Source organism: Oncorhynchus keta, chromosome 36 (assembly GCF_023373465.1).
Source record: "Oncorhynchus keta strain PuntledgeMale-10-30-2019 chromosome 36, Oket_V2, whole genome shotgun sequence".
Taxonomy (NCBI): Eukaryota; Metazoa; Chordata; class Actinopteri; order Salmoniformes; family Salmonidae; genus Oncorhynchus; species Oncorhynchus keta.
In genome coordinates, this window is record NC_068456.1 from 11,819,926 (window position 1) to 11,832,214 (window position 12,289).

Genomic DNA, 12,289 nt, shown 5'->3' on the forward strand with positions numbered 1-12,289 from the left:
TGGGGCTCCACGCAATATCTCACCCGTGGGGTCAAAATGATCACAAGAACGGTGAGCAAAAATCCCAGAACCACACAGGGGGACCTAGTGAATGACCTGCAGAGAGCTGGGACCAAAGTAACAAAGCCTACCATCAGTAACACACTACGCCACCAGGGACTCAAATCCTGCAGTGCCAGACGTGTCCCCCTGCTTAAGCCAGTACATGTCCAGGCCCGTCTGAAGTTTGATCCAGAAGAAGATTGGGAGAATGTCATATGGTCAGATGAAACCAAAATATAACTTTTTGGTAAAAACTCAACTCGTCGTGTTTGGAGGACAAAGAATGCTGAGTTGCATCCAAAGAACACCATACCTACTGTGAAGCATGGGGGTGGAAACATCATGCTTCGGGGCTGTTTTTCTGCAAAGGGACCAGGACGACTGATCCGTGTAAAGGAAAGAATGAATGGGGCCATGTATCGTGAGATTTTGAGTGAAACCCTCCTTCCATCAGCAAGGGCATTGAAGATTAAACGTGGCTGGGTCTTTCAGCATGACAATGATCCCAAACACACCGCCTGGGCAACGAAGGAGTGGCTTCGTAAGAAGCATTTCAAGGTCCTGGAGTGGCCTAGCCAGTCACCAGATCTCAACCCCATAGAAAATCTTTGGAGGGAGTTGAATGTCCGTGTTGCCCAGCAACAGCCCCAAAACATCACTGCTCTAGAGGAGATCTGCATGGAGGAATGGGCCAAAACACCAGCAACAGTGTGTGAAAACCTTGTGAAGACTTACAGAAAACGTTTGACCTCTGTCATTGCCAACAAAGGGTATATAACAAAGTATTGAGATAAACTTTTGTTATTGACCAAAAACTTATTTTCCACCATAATTTGCAAATAAATTCATTAAAAATCCTACAATGTGATTTTCTGGATTTTTTTTGTCTCATTTTGTCTGTCATAGTTGAAGTGTACCTATGATGGAAATTACAGACCTCTCTCATCTTTTTAAGTGGGAGAACTTGCACAATTGGTGGCTGACTAAATACTTTTTTGCCCCACTGTAAGTATGATTCCCAATCAGAGACAACGATAGACAGCTGTCCCTGATTGAGAACTATACCCGGCCAAAACATAGAAATAAAGAAACATAGAAAACAATACATAATGCCCACCCCACATCACACCCTGACCTAACCAAATAGAAATAAAACTTCTCTCTAAGGTCAGGGCAGTAAATAAGAATTTGTTCTTAATTAACTGACTTGCCTAGTTAAATTAAGGTTAAATACAAATTTAAAATAAGAACAATACAGCACATACACCATTTACAACAAATGTGTCATTGAGAAATTCATTTAAGTTAGATCAAATCAAATTTCATTTGTCACATACACGTGTTTAGCAGATGTTATTGCGGGTGTAGCGAAATGCTTGTGTTTCTAGCTCCAACAGTGCAGTGTCTAACAAGTAATATCTAACAATACACACAATATAAAGTAAAGGAATGGAATTAAAAATATCTGAATATTTGCAAGAGCAATGTCAGAGCGGCATAGACTAAGATACAGTAGAATAGGATAGAATGTAAGATGGCGGCGGAGAAGATGGCAGATATTTTACGTGCACCCAGCCGATAGTTTGTTTGTTTATTTGCGTTGTTTGTAACTTATTTTTAAAACATATTTTGTACATAATGTTGCCGCTATCATCTCTTATGACCGAAAATAACTTCTAGATATCAGGACTGCGATTACCACGGACTAGCAGAATTTTATTTTTCCTTTCACAACTCTGATGAGCCCGATACGAAGGACACGCTGTTTCCTCGAGGACAGGCCCGACCTCCGTGATTTGCGTGAAGAGTTCGGCAGAGAAAGAGGGGCTGAAGGTCGAGCTGCCTTCTGAGAATTCGTAGGCGATCAAATAAACCCCCACTTCCCTCCATTCTGCTAGCAAACGTGCAATCATTGGACAATAAAATTGACGAGTTACGCAGAAGATTAAACTACCACGGTTACATATTATGCATCACGGAGTCGTGGCTGAACTACGACCACATCAACATACAGCTGGCTGGTTATACGATGTACCGCCAGGATAGAACAGCAGCGTCTGATAAGACAAGGGGCGGCGGTCTATGTATTTTTGTAAACAACAGCTGGTGCATGATATCTAAGGAAGTCTCAAGCTATTGCTCGCCTGAGGTAGAGTACCTCATGATAAGCTGTAGACCACACTACCTATCGACAGAGTTTTCATCTGTATTCTTTGTAGCTGTTACATACCCCCACAGTCAGAGGCTGGCACTAAGACAGCATTGAATGAGCTTTATTCCACCACAAGCAAACAAGAAAACGCTCACCCAGAGGCGGCACTCCTAGTAGCCGGGGACTTGAATGTAGGGAAAATCCGTTTTACCAATGTTAAATGTGCAACCAGAGGAAAAATAACTCTGAACAACCTATACTCCACACAAAGAGATGCATATAAAGCTCTCCCTCGCCCTCCATTTGGCAAATTTGACCATAATTGTATCCTCCTGATTCCTGCTTGCAAGCAAAAATTAAAGCAGGAAGCACCAGTGCCTAGATCAGTAAAAAAGTGTTCAGATGAGGCAGAGGCTAAGCTACATGACTATTTTGCTAGCACATACTGGAATATGTTCCGGGATTCCCCCAATGTCATTGAGGAGTTCACCAAATCAGTCATTGGCTTTATCAATAAGTGCATTGACGACGTCGTCTCCACAGTGACCGTACATACAAACCCCAACCAGAAGTCATGGATTACAGGCAGCATCTGGACTGAGCTAAAGGCTAGAGCTGTCGCTTTAAAGGAGTGGGACTCTAACCCAGAAGCTTATAAGAAATCCCACTATGCCCTCTGATGAACCATCAAACAGGCAAAGCGTTAACACAGGACTAAAATCGAATCGTACTACACCGGCTCTGACGCTCTTTGGATGTGGCTGGTCTTGCAAACCATTACAGACTACAAGGGGAAACACAGACAAGAGCTGCCCGGTGACACGAGCCTACCAGACGAGCTAGGCTACTTCTATGCTCGCTTTGAGGCAAATAACACTGAAACATGCATGATCACGTTCTCCGCAGCCGATGTGAGTAGGAACTTTAAACAGGTCAACATTCACGAGGCCGCAGGGCCAGACAGATTACCAGGACTTGTACTGCGAGCATGCGCTGACCAACTGGCAAGTGTCTTCACTGACATTTTCAAACTGTCCCTGTCCGAGTCTGTAATACTAACATGTATTAAGCAGACCACCATAGTCCCTGTGCCCAAGAACATTAAGGTAACTTGCCTAAACGACTACCGACCGATAGCACTCCCATCTGTAACCATGAAGTGCTTTGAAAGGCTAGTCATGGCTCACATCAACACCATCATCCCAGAAATCCTAGACCCACTTCAATTTGCATACCGCCGCAACAGATCCACAGATGACCCAATCTCCATTGCACTCCACACGGTCCTTTCCCACCTGGACAAAAGAAACACCTATGTGAGAATGATATTCATTGACTACAGCTCAGCGTTCAACACCATAGAGCCCTCAAATCACTAAGCTAAGGACCCTGGGACGAAACACCTCCCTCTGCAACTTCATCCTGGACTTCCTGATGGGCCGCCCCTAGGTGGTAAGGATAGGTAAAAACACATCCGCCATGTTGATCCTCAACACAGGGGCCCCTCGGGGGTGCGCGCTCAGTCCCCTCCTGTACTCCCTGTTCACTCATGACTGCACAGCCAGGCATGACTCCAACATCATTATTACATTTGCTGATGACATAACAGTGGTAGGCCTGATCACCGACAACGACAAGACAGCCTATAGGGAGGAGGTCAGAGACCTGGCCGTGTGGTGCCAGGACAACAACCTCTCCCTCAATGTGATCAAGACAAAGGAGATGATTGTGGACTACAGGAAAAAGGAGGACCAAGCACGCCCCCATTCTCATCGACCGAGCTGCAATAGAGCAGGTTGAGAGTTTCAAGTTCCTTGGTGTCCACATCACCAACAAACTAACATAGTCCAAACACACCAAGACAGTCCTGAAGAGGGCATGACAAACATATTCCCCTCAGGAGACTGAAAAGATTTGGCATGGGTCCTGAGATCCTCAAAAGGTTCTACAGCTGCACCATTGAGAGCATCCTGACTGGTTGCATCACTGCCTGGTATGGCAACTGCTCGTCCTCCGATGTCAAGGCACTACAGAGGGTAGTGCAAACGGCCCAGTACATCACTGGGGCTAAGTTCCTGCCATCCAGGAACTCAAAACCAGGCAGTGTCAGAGGATGGCTCTAAAAATGGTCAATCTCCAGACACCCTAGTCATAGACTGTTCTCTCTGCTATCGCACGGTAATCGGTACCGGAGCACCAAGTCAAGGTCCAATAGGCTTCTAAACAGCTTCTACCGCCAAGCCAAAAGACACCTGAACATCTAGTCAAATGGCTACCCAGACTATTTGCATTCCCCCCTTCACCCTCTCTTTACACCACTGCTACTCTCTGTTGTCATCTATGAATAGTCACTTTAATAACTCTACCTACATGTACATACTACCTCAAATAACCGGTGCCCCCGCACATTGACTCTGTATGATGTGCCTTCTTCACCACACTGTGGTGTGGGTGGACCATTTCAGTTTGTCAGTGATGTGTACACCGAGGAACTTGAAGCTTTCCACCTTCTCCACTGCGGTTCCGTCGACGTGGATGGGGTGCTCCCTCTGCTGTTTCCTGAAGTCCACAATCAGCTTCTTAGTTTTGTTGACGTTGGGTGAGAGGTTATTTTCCTGTCACAACACTCACAGGGCCCTCACCTCCTCCCTGTAGGCTGTCTTGTCTTTGTTGGTAATCTGGCCTACTACTGTTGTGCCATCTGCAAACTTGATGATCGAGTTGGAGGCATGCGTGACCACGCAGTCAAGGGGGAACAGGGAGTACAGGTGGGGACTGCACACACACTTGTGGGTCCCCAATGTTGAGGATTAGCGAAGTGGAGGTGTTGTTTCCTACCTTCATCACCTGGGGGTGACCCGTCAGGAAGTCCAGGAACCCAGTTGCACAGGGTGGGTTTCAGAGCCAGGGCCTCAATCTTAATGATGAGCTTGGAGGGTGCTATGGTGTTGAATGCTGAGCTATAGTGAATGAACAGCATTTTTACATACATATTCCTCTTGTCCAGATGGGATAGGGCAGTGTGCGGTGCGATGGCGATTGTCTGTGGATCTATTTGGGCGGTAATGCAAATTGAAGTGGATCTAGGTGATGATCCTTGACTAGTCTCTCAAAGCACTTCATGATGACAGAAGCGAGTGCTACGGGGCAATAGTTATTTAGTTCAGTTACCTTTGCTTTCTTGGGTACAGGAACAATGGAGGAGGACATCTTGAAGCATGTGGGGACAACAGACTGGGATAGGAAGAGATTGAATGCTCTGTGGACGCAGCTTGGGATGCCGTCTGGGCCGGCAGCCTTGTGAGGGTTAACATGCTTAAATGTCTTACTCACGTGGCCACGGAGAAGGAGAGCCCACAGTTTTTCGTGGCACTGTGTTATCCTCAAATTGGGCGAAGAAGGTGTTTAGCTGGTCCGGAAGCAAGACGTCGGTGTACGCGATGTGGCTAGTTTTTCCTTTGTAGTCCGTGATTGTCTGTAGACCCTGCCACATATGTCTCATGTCTGAGCCGTTGATGTGCAACTCCAGTTTGTCTCTATACTGATGTTTGCCTGTTTAATTGCCTTACGGAGGGAATAACTACACTGTTTGTATTCAGTAATATTCCCAGTCACATTCCCATGGTTTAATGCGATGGTTCGTGCTTTCAGTTTTGCGCGAATTCTGCCATCTATCCATGGTTTCTGGTTAGGGTAGGTTTTTAATAGTCACAGTGGGTACAACATCTCCTATACACTTCCTTATAAACTCAATCACCGTATCAGTTTATTCGTCCTTGTTCTCGGAGGCTACCTGGAACATATCCCAGTCCGCGTGACCAAAAATATCTTGAAGCGTGGATTCCGATTGGTCAGACCAGCGTTGAATAGTCCTTAGCATGGGTACTTCCTGTTTGAGTTTCTGCCTATAGGAAGGGAGGCAAAAAATTGAGTCGTGATCAGATTTACCAAAGGGAGGACCTTGTAGGCATCCCGGAATTTGGAGTAGGAGTGGTCGAGTGTTTTAGCAGTGCGAGTACTACAGTCAATGTGTTGATAGAACTTCGGTAACATTTTCCTCAAATTTGCTTTTGTTAGAATCCCCAGCTATAATAAATGCAGCCTCAGGATATGTGGTTTCCAGTTTGCATAAAGTCCAGTGAAGTTCTTTGAGGGCCATCATGGTATCGGTTTGAGGGGGAATATACACGGAAGGGAATTCTCTTGGGAGATAATGCGGTCAGCATTTGTGAGGTATTCTAGTTTGGGTAATCAAAAGGACTTGATATATTATCACAATCACACCATGAGTAGTTAATCATGAAACATACAACACCGCCATGCTTCTTCCCAGAGAGAGATTTGTATTTTTGCATAATTTTTGTTTTTACTCCCTTTTCGTGGTATCCAAATGTTAGTAGTTACTATCTTGTCCATCGCTACAACTCCCGTACGGGCTTGGGAGAGATGAAGGTCGAAAGCCATGGATCCTCCAAAACACAACCCAACCAAGCCACACTGCTTCTTAACACAGCGCGCATCCAACCTGGAAGCCAGCCGCCCCAATGTGTCGGAGGAAACACCGTGCACCTGTCGACCTGGTCAGCGTGCACTGCACCCGGCCCGCCACAGGAGTCGCTAGTGCGCGATGAGACAAGGATATCCCAACCTGCGAAACCTTCCCTAACGACACTAGGCCAATTATGCGTCGCCCCATGGACCTCCCGGTCACGGCCGGCTGCAACAGAGCCTGGGCTGGAACCTAGAGTCTCTGGTGGCACAGCCAGCACTGCGATGCAGTGCCCTAGACCATTATTTTCTTCTGTGGCACCATTTTCTTCTGGTGTGTTGTCAGATAGGTATGTTGTAACTGTTGCCAAATAAAGAAATAAACATATATTGCTAAGAATGTAAGTGTATTGTTATTCCACATGTAGGTCTTGAACCCAGGATACCAGCAATAATGACAAACACTCTAACCACTCTCCCAATAAGGGATACCTCTAGGGAGTGTGCTTTTTGGGCCATAAGAAACCCTAACCCCTCCTCCTTAGGCATGTAGATGAAACAACTTGATAGATGTAAGTAAAAGGGTACATGCACTTTGAAGTAAATCTCACCAATTTTAAAAGTACACTCAAGAAAAACTCATGTATTAACTGACACCTGAGACAGAGATGGTGGCGTAGCGGGAAGATTGGAATACCGTGAACCACAAGGTTGTACAAATCCCATGTGGAACAATGAACATGCTCAATGTAATCATGTCTGTCAAATATGCAATTTTCTTTGTTTTTGGAGAACGTTAGACAACGTTGAGTTCCTCTGTCCAGTGTCTGTGTTATTTTGCCCATCTTAATATTTTCTTTGCATTGGCCAGTCTGAGAAATTGATTTTTCTTTGCAACTCTGCCTTGAAGGCCAGCATCCCGGAGTCACCTCTTCACTGTTGACGTTGAGACTGGTGTTTTGCAGGTACTATTTAATGAAGCTGTCAGTTGAGGACTTGTGAGGCATCTGTTTCTCAAACTATACACTCTAATGTACTTGTCCTCTTGCTCAGTTGTGCACCGGGGCCTCCCACTCCTCTTTCTATTCTGGTTTTAGACAGTTTGTGCTGTTCTGTGAAGGGAGTAGGACACAGCGTTCTAAGAGATCTTCAGGTTCTTGGCAATTTCTCGCATGGAACAGCCTTCATTTCTCAGAACAAGAATAGACTGACGAGTTTCAGAAGAAAGTTATTTGTTTCTAGCCATTTTGAGCCTGTAATCGAACCCAGAAATGCTGATGCTCCAGATACTCAACTAGTCTAAAGAAGGCCAGTTTTATTGCTTATTTAATCAGAACAACAGTTTTCAGCTGTGCTAATATAATTGCAAAAGGGTTTTCTAATGATCAATTAGCCTTTTAAAATTATGAAACTTGGATTAGCTAACACAACGTGCCATTGGAACACAGGAGTGATGGTTGCTGATAATGGGCCACTGTACGCCTATGTAGATATTCCATTAAAAATCAGCCTTTTCCCCGCTACAATAGTCATTTACAACATTAACAATGTCTACACTGTATTTCTGATCAATTTTATGTTATTATAATGGACAAAAAATGTGCTTTTCTTTCAAAAACAAGGACATTTCGAAGTGACCCCAAACTTTTGAACGGTAGTGTACATTTGCTCTTTTGCAGGTTTTACTCATTTATTCTATCCTAGCCAAATTTCCCCATCTGCCTGCATGCGCCTCCCATATATCAAGGTGTTTTGGTACATCCCTTGTGAACTACGCTTTTCCACGTGCTATCTTTTACTATACCAGAGGTCAGTATAGTCTACCAGTCTAATGGACTATTCTGCCCTGCATCCACCATTCATAGTGACAATAGTGGTAGGTTGATTATTGTTCCAGTTCTGCAATAGGCTAACTAGCAATCATACCAAACATAAAAACATTGAAAGCTGCATAATTTTTAAAATATGAATCAACAAGAACAAATTGGAATAGCTGATAGGCAGCAGAGAGGCCAGGTGCATCATTGTGCATAAAAGAACACTGAAGACATGAGACATACAACTCAAAAATCTCCCCTATTGATCGTGTTATCGTACAATACAATGATCCTACCGAGAATAACCTACAACACCACAATGCAATGAATAATTGCATTATTTTTTTCAAGTGAGTACAACATTCTAGCCTACTAGGCTGCGGTGAAAATGTCATTTGAATAACGAAGCAAAAGCCCTGTGATTTGAATGTTTCATTCAATTCTGATCAGTTGTGGGTTTTACTCCCAACAGTTTAGAAGGCCTAAAAAGGCTGTATTTGACTTCTGATACTGAATGCACTGTCTGTTGCAGATCATCATTCTCCCAAGTCGTCCTATAATAATGTGGCCACATGTACTCCAGGCAGGCTCAGTTATTCAGGAAATCTTAACAGATGCCGAGTTTTCCTTAGCTAGTAATTGCCTACATTTGGACAAAAAAAAGAATGAAAAACCAATAACTAAAATTGCAGCAGGCCAAATTGTCCAGGAGAGGCTGTCTAATCATAACCTACAACCTGAATTCTTGCATCAGCACCATTCTCTCATGCCTTGCGCTCACGTGTGCCTGCTGCTGACGACAGAGAGAGCAATAGAGGAGCCTTGGCCTCGGCTACTGCCGGTTGAGAAGATGGAGGCCTTTTTCATTGAAGTAAAACAAAAGATAGAGGAAAAAGAGTATGCCTAAAGTGAAAAGCCTACAAGGGGAATTTAATATAAGTTTTAATATTGTAGTGGACTAAGATGAGAAGAATAAAGGCTACTGTGCTACTACATATTCAGATAGGATGCAATTTTGGATCTTACATTTATAGTAATTTGTTTTATCATTATTATTGTTATTTTATATCATTGTTATTATTGTAAGCCTACTTATTAGTCAAAACCAGTTCTTTAAATATGCAAAACCTGTTTTGTTTAATTCTGTTCAGGCATTTCCATTGGCAAAATGTATTTGTGTGCTACTTATTTATATACATATATACGTAGGTCTGTTATAAAATAAATAACATTATCCTACTTCTGTCATCTGTTTGGAATGGTAGGCAATTTCTGCAAAATAGGCTGTTCAAAACCCTTGTGAAGGTTTGAACCAGTTTGCTAGTTGTTTTGTTTAATTCTGTTGAGCCATTTTTCTTTGGCCATGTTAAGTTCCAAATGTAATGTTGCGTTTGCCACAATATAATAGTCTGCTCCTATTTTCACTATAAACAACTTACTTCTGATCTTACCCTAATAAAGTTTAGAAACCTTTGTGAAGGTTTGGTGTGGCTATTATTAAGCTTTAGCCTATGATATGAAGGCAATGTGCCCCAGCGCTCCAACTGACTCAGACAGTATAAAAAAACATATTCATGTCTGGATTTGATTAGAGCTTTGAACGGCATGAAAATTAAAGTCTGATGCTACCTGAGCCTGATGAGCCATGCATTAAATACATTTTATGAGCCCTACATCAAAGACATTTTATGAGCCCCAGCCCAAAAAAGCCCAAATGATTGTGAAGTTATTCAATGCATAGCCTGATATAGGCTACAGCACATTATGCACAACAGAAAAACATAAAAGCCCATAGATGTTCAAAATGTAGCTATGTTCAAAAATAAGGTAACCCCGAAACCAGATGGAGATGTGTAAATTAGATGTGCATTCAGTCCTTACATTACTGTAGCATATGCTGCAGCAAATGCAGGGACCAAAAAGTCCCCCGACTGTCACACCCTAATCACCTGCCTTTGTGATTGTCTCTACCCCCCTCCAGGTGTCGCCCATCTTCCCCATTATCACCTGTGTATTCATACCTGTGTTCTCTGTTTGTCTGTTGCCAGTTTGTCTTGTTTGTCAAGTCAACCAGCGTTTTTGTCTCAGCTTCTGCTATTCCCAGTCTCTCTTTTTCTCACCCTCCTGGTTTTGACCCTTGCCTGTCCTGACTGAGCCCGCCTGCCTGACCACTCTGCCTGACCCTGAGCCTGCCTGCCGACCTGTACCGTTGCCCCACCTCTGGTTTACTGACCCCTGCCTGCCTTAACCTGTCTTTTGCCTGCCCCTGTTGCATTATTAAACCATTGTTCATTCAACGTTGTCTGCATCTGGGTCTTACCTTCATACCTGATACCGACTTTATTGTGCAATCCTGTTCACTTTAAAAATGATGTGTGTAGTATTTTCTTAACTGACAAATAAAATCAATCAAGCAAAACAGTGCAGAGGCTAATTTGATGAATGGAAAGAGACAACTGTTACAAAACACCAGTTTCATGACATTCAGAGAATGTCAAGCCATGCCTTCAATACTGGGTAAGTCTACAAGGTAGGGAGGTATGTATTTTCTGTTTGTCGAGATTGACAGTCTATTTATTGTGGTGTTAAAAACGCAAACCATGTCGGTATGTTTCGTTTATTAGTTGTGTGGTGCATTGGCACAGATACCTCTTGGTGGAAAACTCATTGCATATATTTTATATCATTGTCACGTTCGTTGGAATGAATATCGGGCCAAGGCGCAGCCTATGTTGAGTTCCACATAATTTTAATGAATAAAGTGAAACTTAGCAATGACCAAAAACAAATAAACAATAAACTAACAATGAACTGTGACTAACAGAGATGCTATGTGCACTAACTCAAAACACATACATTCAAGCAATATCCCATAACCCACAGGTGGAAAAATGCAAGTTAAGTATGATCCCCAATTAGAGACAACGATTACCAGCTGCCTCTAATTGGGAATCATACACAACACCAACATAGAAAATTAAACCTAGAACCCCACATAGAAATAATAAACTAGACTAAAACCCCTAGTCACGCCCTGACCTACTCTACCATAGAAACTACAGGCTTTCTATGGTCAGGACGTAACAATCATTATAAATATGGCATTAAAATGTTGAAAATCTGATTTCCCCCTAACTGATCATTGTCTGCAACCGGCTTTGATCAGTGAACTAACGAAACAGGTAAGTGGTGGTCAATGAACCCTCAGCCTTCTGGCCTATAGCCCTGTGTGGCACCGGCTCTGCCACAAAATCAAAGTAAATATTCACGTTTATAAACACAGGGTCGCTACAGTTATTGTTATTTCTGGTCATAAACCTTATCAGTTGATTGTTCAATCACTGACCATTAGACTTCAGGTGATAGGCTACTTGACAGGGAGAACGTTCGTGGAAACTTGTAAATGGTGTAAACTAGCTGCTGCTGTGTTCCTGGGTGTTGTGCCTAGGGCTTAGTTAACAATGTTGTGAAAATCTGTGGTGAAGAGGTCCTCAAGAGCAAAACTGTTTTTGTTTGAGTTTGGTATGCTGATGTTTGTACAATCCCTGATGTTGCTCAATCTAAGAGGATTTTCAAATGTGAAAAAGCATAGATTATCTGATATCCAAGGGAACGAAAAGTGCATAAGGAAGGGTATATTTAGTAATGTTATACAGGATCTGCATTATTAACTGGGGTCACATTGGCCACCCCATTCAACCACAAATAGACCTTTGGTAAGATATCAGAAATGGGGTGAGCTATGCCAGTGTGGGATATGGATAAGAAATCAACTGTGAAACAATACTAT